A 12,603-nucleotide genomic window follows, 5' to 3' on the forward strand; every position below is an offset into this window, starting at 1 on the left:
GGATTGCCACCTATATGGTAGCTTGGGGTTACCTTGTTTTTCCCGAAGGGTATGACTATACACTTTTTGGCATTTAACTTCAGGCCATGGCTCTGGCACCAGCTATCAGTTTCCGTGAGACCCTTCTGAAGGATATCTGTGTCCGATGTACTTTCCACTATGGCTCCCAGTTTGCAGTCATCTGCAAACTTTGTCAGCCATAGTCCTCCTATGTTAGCCTGTACTTCTGAGAAGTAGATGCTGAACAACAGGGGCCCAATGAGCCCTGTGGGACACCACTTGTGACCTGCTTGGAGTCTGACATGGTGGCAGCTACTCTAACCCTGTGGGTTCTGTCCTTTAGCCAGTTTGAAACCCATCTTGTGACATATGGGTTTACATTTAAGCTGGTAAGTTTCTCTATAATACCCGAGTGGGGTATTGTGTCAAAAGCTTTTGCAAGGTCAAGGTAGGCTGTATGGACTGCCTTTCCCTCATCAATGGCCTTGGTGACTGTTTTGAAGAAGTTGACCAAGTTCAAAAGGCATGATCTGCCCTTGACAAAGCCAAACTGGGTCGGGTCCAATGTCTGCAAGTCCCCTATGTCTTTGTTTATGAGTTCCATTATGATCCTCTCCATAGCTTTGCAGACTAGACTTGTTAAGCTTATGAGGCGGTAATTACCAGGGTCCGTAGAGGCACCGCCTTTGTGGAGTGGGACCACAGTTGCCGTACGCCACTCCTTGGGCACGTATCCTGTGGTAAGGCTAAGATTAAACAGCTGCCTTATGTGCGGGTTTAGTTCCTCATTGAGTTCGTGTAGCACACAGCCAGGGACACCATCCGGTCCCATTGATGCTGTGTTTTTAGCTTTAGAGAGAGCAGCTTTCACCTGCGCATTGGACATGTCTGGGAGGCTGCACTCCGCTGGGATAGTTATCTCTCCTTTTGGGGGGGAGAGGGGGGTGAAGTTTGCACTGAACCTGTCTGCCAGTATGATGGCAATGTCTGTGGGTTCAGTGATTTTTGTATCATTTTGGACTAATTCTGAGCATATCTGGGAGTTTCCACCCAGGTTTCTAACACAGCTGAAGAAGGCCTTATGATTGTCTTTTGAATCTATGGCAATTCTTCTCTCAAAGTTGGCCTTGGATGATTTTATGAGTGCTCGTATTTTTTTTACTAATAATGATCAAAGGTGTCTTCTCTTTTATGGATTTTGCTCTATCATGTAACAGCTTTCGCCTCTTATTGTAAAGTTTGTTTATGGCTGGGGTCCACCAGACTGGATGTTTGCCCTTGGTGGAAAGAGTCTTGGTTTTATTAGGGATTGCCTGATCCATGCAGTCCTGGAGGTGTTCTTAGAAGGCATTTGTAAGGGCTTCCGCAGCTTGGGTTGTGGTTTCCACTGGCTCGGGGGCCTTGAAGGATACCACACCAGTCTTGAGTAGTGTGAAGTTTGCTTTAGAGAAGTTCTTCACTGTGGCCTTTTTTGTTTGGGGTGGGGGCAGGATGTGGATATCCAGTGAGATTAGTTTATGATCTGATCTCACCAATGAGGGATATACTTCCGGTGTGGAGCATTTTGTCCCTATGTTTGTGATGATGAGATCTAGTATATTTTCTCCTCTTGTGGGAACGGTGACTAGTTGTTCCATGGCATTTGAATTTATGAACTCCAGGAACCTTTGGGCTAGAAAGTTTGGGCTTGAGTAATGTTCCCAGTCTATATTCGGGTAGTTGAAGTCACCCAATATAATGGTGTTTGGAGATACTTTTATGCCCTCCAGTGTCTTCAGGAAGGCTGTGTGGGGTTCCTGAGTTTTAGAGGGTGGCCTGTAGCATGCTACAAATTGTAGAGCAGTTTTGCCTATGGTTAATTGCACCTGGATGGTTTCCAATGCTTCATGCATTGCCACCAACCTGGAGGTGTGGGTATTCTTAATGAATATGGATACACCCCCTCCTTTTGTGGTGTGATCCGGATTTTGGGGCCGGAACGCATGATAAGAGGTAAAACCTGATAGTGCCAGGGTGCTCTCAGGAGCCTTGAACCAGGTTTCAGTCACAGCACAGACATCGATGTTCTCCATACTGAGAAGGGCCTCGAGTGCATGCATTTTGAGATTTAGACTTCTGGCATTGAGCAGCATTACCCTTAGTTTCTTCCCATTTTTGTTTTCTAGGGTGGTAGGTTTAGAATTTGAGCCTTGCCTAAAAAAGGCACTATAGGGGTGGCAAGAGCCTTAGCCAATATCCGGAATCCCAGGGGTGACAGGTGCAAGCCATCCCTTGCGAAGCAGCGTGGCTTGTCAAGCATGTCATCCCAGGCAGACAGACACTGGATCCCCTTTGAATGACACCAGAAATTAAGCCAATTGTTAAAGCTGATCATCTTGTCTCTATGTTGTGGCATCATTCTTGGTGAAGGAAGGATGCTGCTCAGGGTCAGGGTCATACCTGCCTGGGCTACATAATCAAAGAGCTCCTCTATGTCTCTTTTCATGTAGTCCAGGGAGGTACGTCTCAGGTCGTTCACACCAGCATGGACAATGACTGTGTCATATTTGTACTTGCTGTGGAGTGACCCGAGTGCTTGTGTTATGTGGTGGATTCTAGCGCCCGATAGGCAGCTTACTGTGACACTCTCCTTGTTCAGCCTGGTGAGTGGGACGTCAGTGTGTCTGACTATGGAGTCACCTATGACAAGTATGTTTGGTGTTGTATTTGGCCTTAAGGGCTGTGACTGCTTTGCACACTGATTTTGTGTTTTATGTGTTGCCTGTGGTGTGTCATGAGGTGGCGGATGCTTGTGTGTCTGCTTTGGAGGCCTCTGCTGTTTAGGTAAATTTTTGCTCAGGGCCTCCGAGTATGTCTTTGTGTGTTTATGTGTTTGATTCATTGTTGTGATAGCTTTATGTGAGACTGGTTTTGTGGTGTGTGTAGTTGCCTTCTCCTCCTGTCTGGTCTTGCCAGTCCTGAGTTGAGAGAGCTCAGCCTCCAGTTTGGCTAAATAGCTGCATCTCTTGCAAGTATTTGTGTTATGTGGGAGGAGGAGAGGGATGTCTGTGTACATGAGGCAATTATAACATTGCCTCAATATTCCCAGATTCACCAACTGGACAGGAGAGGACGCCAGCACCTGGCCCTTCGACATGCTAGAGAAATTAAGAAGTTTGGGGTGTAACTGAATGAGAGAGGACTTAGTAAGGAAGTGGGTACTCCTGGGTGGGGGGGGTTCGCTAGTGAGGGACTTTGTATAATACAGAAGTGCTAAGCCTGAAAAGAAGATGCTTTTAAGACAAGTGCTGAGCTTTTTTTTTTTTTTTTGGAGAAAAAAAAAAAAAGCTTTTTAGGAGCAAGTGCTGCGCTTTTTAGTTAAGGGATATACTGTTTAGATTACTAGTAGAGCAGTTCTAAGGGAAAAAATGAAGAACAGACTTTATGGAGCCAGAAAAAGTTTAACCTTGTTAAACCGGTGCTGCCCGATGCTGCTCTAGTGGCAACTCAAATTGCGCTAAAGCACGCTAAAGCGTGCTTGATAGCAGGGACTGGAAAGAGCCAGGAATTGACCCAATATGGCCAATAAAACTACAGTCAATAAGGCCAATTATTTGGTGTTCCAGAAATATACAAAAATGAGGTCAAACATTCGTATAGTCCTATAGTATCTGCTCCAGCTTTGAAGTTGGAAGCAATCTCAAAATTTGTAGACAGGGTGCTTCTCAAATTAGTAGAAAAAGCCCTTTCCTTCATGAAGAATTGTTTTGATTTTTTAAATAAAATCAAAGACATAGAAGTAAATAAGGAAGATTTGTTGGTGAAGGTCGATGTGCAGTCTCTTTATATGTCTATCCCAAGTGAAACAAGATTAGAGTGGACAGCATTTATGTTGAGTAAGAGCAATGAGTATGAGTTGGGTGAAACTAAATTTTTGATTGAATGTCTTGATCAAGTGCTGCCTGACAATTTTTTTCTCTTTCAAAGGTTTGTTATCATCATAAAAGAGGTGTGGTGATGGGGGTCTGAATGGCTTCCAGTCATGCCAGTTTGGATATGGCATTTTGAGAAACTCACATTTTTCCTAAGTTGAGTGGTTACAACAATGTGTGTTCATACTTTCGTTTTATAGATGATTTGTTTTTCATTTGGAAGGGAGAAAGAGTTGATTTAGAATCATTTTAAGCACAATGAATGATAGCACTGCTTTCTATTTTTTTTTTACAACTAAGGTAAGTTGAGCATTTGTTTTATAGACTTAGAGGTAAAGAAAAAGGATGCAATTAACAGATTAGATTCAGTCATTATTTACAAAAATGTGTCCAGTAACACAATTTTACATTATTCCAGTATGCACCCGACTTATATTAAACATAACAAAATCAAGTGTCAACTGGTGAAGTTAAAATGGCTAACCTCAGACAATCAGTTTTTAGACCACTTTATAAAAAGCTTATACAACAGATTTACACATAGAGATGTAATTACAAAAATAATCGGTCAGAAAACTGCTACAGTAAAATCTACTGCGGTATTGTGTAACAAAAAAATGAGAGTATTCCCTTTCTATTTCTTTGGTTTTCTCCTTAGTGATGCCATAAAAAGTGATACAGAACAATTGAAGAATACTAGAAGTTAGTGGAGAAATTATGCAAGCAGTGGGGGACATACCCCGTTTTATTAACAAAAAGGCCTGCAACATTAAATCATATTTAGAAAGAGCAAAATACAGACATCAGTTCAGGAAACGGGGCACTTATAAATGTCAGCAGTGCTCCATATGCAGATATATTTATGAAGGCCCTTTTGTGGAGTTCAGAAGTGGAAAATATCATTAAGTGCCAGGTTTATTCACATGTAGCTACAGATATGTGGTTTACCTTGCAAAGTGTTCCTCTTGTGAGGCATTTTATGTGGGAAAAACCAATAGGGAAATAAAGAAGAGAATTTATGAATATCAGTATGCTATTAAGGAATGCAGACAATGCACTAGCTAAACATGCATTTGAGTGTAAAACTTTAAAAAAAATTCTGTGTGATTGATCAGGTCACCATTGATTTCAATGGTGACATAAAGGGGGAGTTAGAATATAGAGTTGGGATAGCAGATAGAGTTGTATGCATCCAATAAACCTTGGCTGAACGGTAGTGTCAATTATAAAGTGGTACGTAATAGAACACAATAGTATAAGAACTGTAAATGGTATTTATTCATTGTAACGTATTGTACATCAACAGGTTTTGATGCAGTAGTATTCCTTTAAGAGTTAATAAGATTAATTAATTGAGTGTTGTGATTTGATGTTTTTTTATATAGATGGTATTTAAATGTTTTATTCATAATTTGTATTCATTCCGAAGTAGACCTTTCTAGGTAGAAAGCGTTAAATCATTGAAAAGAGTCACTATTTTTCCTTTGTTGTTTTTTTCTAGTATTGTTTTTGTTTCTCCACCTACAATCAAGTCTTCCAGTTGTTTTCTTTTATCACAAGAGGTGACATAATAGTTAAGATCTTTACCTCACAAAAACAAGTGCAGGGTTTGATTCTGATCCTTAGTTACTGTTTATGTTTGTACTAATCTGCTGACTGATTACCAAACATGAAGTTTCTTTGTGCACTATCCAAAGAACAAAGAAATTTTATTTATTTATTTTACATTTGTTATCCGGGAAAGTCCGACTGGATGCAGGTCCATTTTCAGTGGAGGCACTGGGAGAAAAGCTCCAAATGTACAAAAACAAGTGTAAATATAGTGAAATTATCACAGTGAGTTATCACAAAACTGAGATTTGTTTAATGATATGTACACACAGGTACTTGTTTTCTCACATACACACAGCAAAGGTTGGAAGCAAGTAGCTGAAAAAGAAATAGTTAAAGATTTCATCTGAAAAAGGAAAACACATATATTAAATTGGTTATCATACATGGTGTAGTGTTAACTTTAAATCTTTCCAGTAGGTGGGTGATACACAGAATTTTAAACAGAGAGTCACAGTTTTATTCTTGTAATGAGGTTCTCATTTATGAAATATGTTTGAGTGGGGATTAGTCAGGGTTTGTACAGGGACAAAGCCACTGCATTTTAGATATTTCCTAAGGGATTTTTTGAATTGGGATAAGGAAGGGTCAGTGGTGAGTTCAGCAGGAAGTAGGTTCCAGTTTTTACCGGCAGAGTTGGAGAATAATGATTCACCAGCTGAATTGTTGGTTTTAACACTTTGCAACAGCAATGTTTTTGAAGAGCGAAGGGATTTTAGGTTACTGTAGGGGGTAATAATACTTTTCAGTATGGGTGTACTGTCTGGCTGGTTGAGGATTTTGTGAACAACTATTAGTAGATTATATTGAAGTAGTAGGGTAGTTCAAGCCAGTCTAATGATTGAAGGTTAAGGCAGTGATGGGTTCTATAAGCTGATCCGGTGGCAAATCTAGCAATGTTATTGTAGCACCTAGTACATTTACTGAGGTTTGATTTGTTTAGGTTTACGAAGATGGGTGAGGCATAAAGAAGGGTTGATAGCAGATGTGTACGGGCAATAACAATTCTAGCAGATGGGGATAGAAATGGTTTAATCCTGTATAAAGAGCCTAATTTTTTATTAACTGTTTTAATAGTTTTGTCTATGTGAGCATCAAAATTGAGGTTGTTGTCGATGATCCCAGTAGTTTAGTACTAGGTTCTGGGGAAATTATAGTACCATTGTTAGATATTATGGTGAGAGGTGGTGAGGGGGACCTTGCAAGTGTGGAAGAAGAGTAATAGTTTGGTTTTATTTGGGTTTAATAGTAGTTGGCCACCAGTGAGCCAGTTCTCTACTTTGCTGAAAGTGATTTGGGACAAGGATTGTAAATCTGTGGGGGAGGTGGCAGAGCAGATTAGGGTTGAGGCATCTGCATACTGAATACAAGCTGCATCAGGGATGACTTTGTACAGGTCATTAATGAATATGGAGAATAGGAGGGGACCTAATATAGATCCCTTTGGGACTCCAAGGGTGACTGGTAAAAGGGATGATAGGTTATTCTTCCATAGTACAGCTTGTTGTCTGTCACTTATGTAAGAATGAAACCAGATAATTGCTATGTTATCAATGGAGAGTGATTTTAATGTGTTTAAGAGTAGCTGCCGATTTAACATATCAAATGCCTTGGATAGGTCAAAGAAGAGGGCTGAGGAGAGCTTGTTGTCATTACGGTTTTGATTTATTGTATGAATGAAGGGCTGAGGTTGTACTATGGCAAGGTCTAAATCTGTACTGGGAGGGGGCTAGGAGAGTGCTTTGATTCAGATAGGCAAGAAATTGCTTGTGGATACATTTTTCCATTATTTTAGCCAAGGGAAACAGAATGGCCATAGGCCTATAATTTGAAAGTTCGGTGGAATCTCCCCCTTTATGAAGAGGAACAATGTGGGAGATTTTCCAGATGTGGGGGGTATAGGCTTCATGGATAGTTCTATTGATTAAAATTGATATGGGGTATGCTATTTCATTAGCAGCTTTTTGGAGATATTCTGCAAGTAGTAGGTCTGCTGAAAGGGTGGTGGGTTTCAGTTTTTTAAGTAGGGACTTAATAAAAGATGTTGGTACTGGATTAAGCTTAAAGGGGATTTCATTATCAGGTGTGGGGTTGGTGGTACTTGGGGTATAGGGAGATAGCTTACTGGCTAAATATTGCATGGTTTCCGTAAAGAAAGTGTTAAAGGTGTTAGCAACAATTTTAGGAGGTTGTTGGAGGGTAGTTAAGGGGGTAGGGGTAGTTGATTGGCCTGGGTGGAGAAATTTGTTTATGCCTGACCAGACTTTTTGTGGTTTATTTTGGTGCTTTTGTTGCAGATTACAGTAGTAATTCTTTTTGTCTAGCAAAATAGACTTCTTTGTATCATTTCTCAGCTGTTTATATATAAGGTGGTCTTTTGGGGATTTAGTGGTTCTCCAGGAGGTCCATGCTTTGTTTCTGCTAATAATTCTTTGTCTTGTATCATTGAACAACCATGGTGCTACTTTGTTATTGGTTCTGATAGTGCGTGGGGGAGCATGATTATCCAGGATAGCAAGAAAAGTAGCATTAAAGTATGAGACCGCTTCATCTAGTGGAAATAGCCATAGGTTGGACCAGTCACATGTGTTAAGTTCATTCTGAAATTTAGTCTGAATAAAGTTCTTACAACTTCTAATGGTTTTAAAGGAAGATTGTTGAGGGATGTCATTTATTTTTCTGATTATATAGACCAGGAAGTAATCACTAAAGTCCTCAGGTAGGGTGCCTCTTTTATATATCTGGGTTAGGTTGTTTAGTCTAGGATACTTTCCTTTTTGTTAGGCATATTGATTCTGGTTGGGGAAGATATCATCTGGGAGAAGCCATGGAAATTTATATGGGTGGAGGGGGAGTCTGAAGAGCAAGTATTCCAGTCGATATTAACATCCCTGAGAATAATAATTTCCTGGGGGCAGTTAGTAGAGAGCCATTGGAGGATACCCTCAAAGGAATTTCTGTTGTCACCTGGGGGAATATAGATACATGCAATGTTTATAGATTTGCGTGGGTTCAGTTGGACCTTTGTGATGAGTATTTCTGCATTGTTAGTAAACAAGGCATTTGGGGAACTAGTTTTTGATACTTCCAGAGAGGATTTAAACAAGATGGCTACCCCCTTCCTTTCTTTGAGATGCAATCAAGTCTTAATATATTGTACCCTCGGGGTATAATCTCATTGTCAATGGTAGTAGACTTGAGCCAGGTCTCGGTAAGGCATAGTATATCAGGGTAGTGGACATCCAGGAGGACATGGAAGTAGTGAATTTTCTTGTTTATACTTCTAATGTTTAGGTGACAGACTAGGAGTGAGTTGGAGGCATTATTTGAGTTTCATAGGTTAGTATGGGTGTTATTTGTGGTGCTGATAGTAACAGGTGGGGTTGGGTCTGGGTTAGGGTGGATGTCACCATCCACTATGAGGGTAGGTAGTAATCTAATAGCAAGTTTCTAGAGTTTTAATAAGAGTTTGTGATAGTATTTAGTTCTAGGATTAATATATGAAGCAGGAATGGGATGTTGAGGTTTTGTGTTAGAAGAGTTTGATGAGAGGTGGGGTAGTGGTTGGTTAGAATTATGTGGCTGATTAGTACTACTGGTTTTGGTTTTAGGGTAGTGGGTGCCAGAGAGGTGCTGGTATTCATAGGCTGTGAGAAGACAGAGAATTATACATGGGGGTATTAGGCAGTAAATAGGATTAGCGTTTGAAGATTTGTTAAAAGTATGTGGAGACATTGTAGGGCTATTTGAGTAATGCTTGTTTGAAATAGCGTTGGGGTGTTTATAATTAGCATATAGTGAGAGACTGGAGAGAGTTTGAGTAATAGGGCTGGGTCCTGTGAATGATTGGTTAATGCTGATAGATTCTGATGAGTGGGAGTGGTGCCAGATGAGGGGAAGTGGCAAGGTGATAATAAGTGTAGGACAACTGGGGTGGGTGGAAATTGGGGACAGGGTAGGGGAGCGGAGTAAGCCCACAGGGCAAATGGAGCGGGTAGAGCCAAAAGAAGAAGAAGATCGAGGAGAACAATCAGTGGAGTGCTGAAGTCTGAAGGTAAGTGTGGTGAGATATATAAGAAGGTAAGAGGCTTAAAAAAGGTAGAAGTGGGATTATAGCAGAGTGATACAAGGAAATATTTGTATGGTTATACTGGGACCACAGTGTGAGAGAGAACAATAATAAGGAGATGATTAAGAACTGTGTTAGGGGGATTCGATGAAGAGTAGGTAAAGGGATTTAGAGACCCTCAAGCTAATAGTATGGAGCCACCTAGTGGGCAGGTGGGGCACTTGGATGCACTAATATTATGGATCCACCTAGAGGGCAGTGGGCTACTTACAAACTACTGGGGATTCCTATGAAGCAAGGCAGAAAAGCTAAGTCAAAAGATGGTGCCTTTCTACATCAGGCTTTTTGATACTTCTGTAATTAAGCAGGAGTGGGAGGAGAGGTGCGCAGGTTCAAGGTGGGGAGGGGGGTAGACACAAATAATGCAAGGTTGTGAGTCAGAAAAACTGGACTAAGCCACCTGTAAAAAGAAAACAGGAAAACCAAGCTAAGTTAATTCCAGGTCAGTGTGGTGCAGTATTTTCCTAATAACTACAAATGTTATGCTACTAATCTAGTACAGAGTGGTGAAAAGGACGACCCCTTCTGCAGGGAAAAACAAAGGAAGTATGGGCTGCAGGTACATAGGTAAACTTTTTCCAAGAGAAAGTAGTTTTAAGCAATTGACCTAGGCATACTATAGGAAGAGAGAAATTGGGGGGGGGGGGCAATAGTATCCATGTGTACAGTGAAAGGGGAAACAGTCTTCAGTTCGGAGGACAGATTAAATATAACTGTAACATACACTAGTGTAGCTGAAAGCACTTTAGTGTTCAACCGACGCAGGGTCTTGCAGTGCAGGGCAATGCGACAGCCTTGGGGTGATTGGAGGTTGGCCAAGACACAGGATGTAACTTTTGCTGAGGGGAACTAGTGTAGCTGAAAGCACTTCAGTGTTCTACCAATGCAGGGTCTCACAGTGCAGGGCAGCGAGACAGCCTTGGGTTGATTTGAGTTTGGCCAAGACACAGGATGTAACTTTTGCTGAGGGGAACTAGTGTAGCTGAAAGCACTTTAGTGTTCAACCGACGCAGGGTCTTGCAGTGCAGGGCAATGAGACAGCCTTGGGGTGATTGGAGGTTGGCCAAGACACAGGATGTAACTTTTGCTGAGGGGAACTAGTGTAGCTGAAAGCACTTCAGTGTTCTACCAATGCAGGGTCTCACAGTGCAGGGCAGCGAGACAGCCTTGGGTTGATTTGAGGTTGGCCAAGACACAGGATGTAACTTTTGCTGAGGGGAACTAGTGTAGCTGAAAGCACTTTAATGTTCCACCAATGCAGGGTCTCACAGTGCAGGGCAATGAGACAGCCTTGGGTTGATTGGAGGTTGGCCAAGACACAGGATGTAACTTTTGCTGAGGGGAATGCGAGCACACTACTGGTGATTACTATGAAGCAAGGTAGAAAAGCTACATCAAAAGATGGTGCCTTTCTACATCAGGCTTTTTGATACCTGATGTAATGTATTTATTTGAAGTAATGAATATGAAAATATATTTATTTAAACAAGTGGCTCAGTAGTCTTTTTTTAGGGAATTTATACATATAAAAAGTAAGCAGGTAGTATGTTTAAGGGGGAAGTCACTACTAATTTCATATACTCTCCAGCATACCAGCTTCAAGACAAACTTGGAGTGGTTCACATCAGGTGTTTCAAATCACTTTGGTAAGATCGGCCTTGTGTGTTTCTTGAACCCTGACAATTCATAAATATGTTAGTTGATCTAGTCAATAAGAAGATAGTAACACAGACAAAAAAGCTGATGGGTGGCTGATGGGTGCGCTGCTCTATAATTACTGCTTTACAATCAATTTATTAGTCAAAACATTAGTTTTAAAGACAGAATTTTAGGCTAGAATTTTGAGAATCATAGACACTAACAGGATTATTGTTTTCACTTTCTATTGTATTAGCAAATATTTTTGTCATTTCAGGTTCGGTGATTCTTCAGGTGCTCAGAGACAGGTGGCAATATCTAACCAGCAAGGCTCAGAACTTATTTTCAGACCTAGAAACAGCTAAAAAGCAAGTCAGAATGATCAGCAATAAAAAAGACTTGTAGTCAACCACTGAGGTAGTTCAAACATAAGTGGAGACACCCACCACGAAGCCATGATGGAGCAGTCATGAAGATATTCTTATTTTAGCTGGTTCCTCCAAAGATGTTACACCCCAGATGCCAGAGGCGAATCCTGGAAAATAAGGTACTGATGAAGAAACTACTATGGGGGGGGGGGGTTCTGCCAGGTGGGAGTGTTGTAATAGATGAATACTGGCTAATATTCTAGAGTCATTATCAGAAGAGGGCAGATAAAGGATTTTAACCTGGTATAGAAAAGAACTGTGGTTCTCTGAGGTCAGCTAGGAATGTAACACAAGCATTGTCCCATTAGGTTGTTCTTGTTAATTTGTCCACTTACCCACTTAGACAAGATACAAACTCCTCAGTTCCTTATCCATTGATCCACTCCTCACCATGTTTACACATTCTTAATCACATGCCTGTGAGCATCATCAAAGTAAAAGCAATCTGAGGAGACTTCATACACATTTCTGACCTCATCAACATGATTCAGATTCAGAGAATTCTTGAAGCTGAGAACACAGGGTCTAAGGACCACAGCTGTTGATAACTGGATATCAGGTTTTATAGTCTACATGGCTACACTAAATTAAAAAGACACAAGTCAGTCTCTCCCTTTGCTAGCCTGTTTTCTTTTAAACAGAGAGGTGCACCACATTCAGGGTGGTCTTCCTGGTTCTGGTATGACCAGTACTTTCATAAGTTAAAAAACACATATAAACCCCTGCACTGGGATCAGCACCACCCAGACAGATGACTCAACATAATGCATAAGCAGCCCAATCCCTTGAGTAATTTCACCTCCACATTGAACTAACCCAATTTGTGATACTGTTGGGCCTTTAATAATGGCAAGTATTCCTGGCCTTTGTGTAAATTTGTCCATGC

The sequence above is a fragment of the Protopterus annectens genome, chromosome 3.part1 (assembly GCF_019279795.1).
Source record: "Protopterus annectens isolate FY-2018-M chromosome 3.part1, PAN1.0, whole genome shotgun sequence".
Classification (NCBI taxonomy): domain Eukaryota; kingdom Metazoa; phylum Chordata; order Ceratodontiformes; family Protopteridae; genus Protopterus; species Protopterus annectens.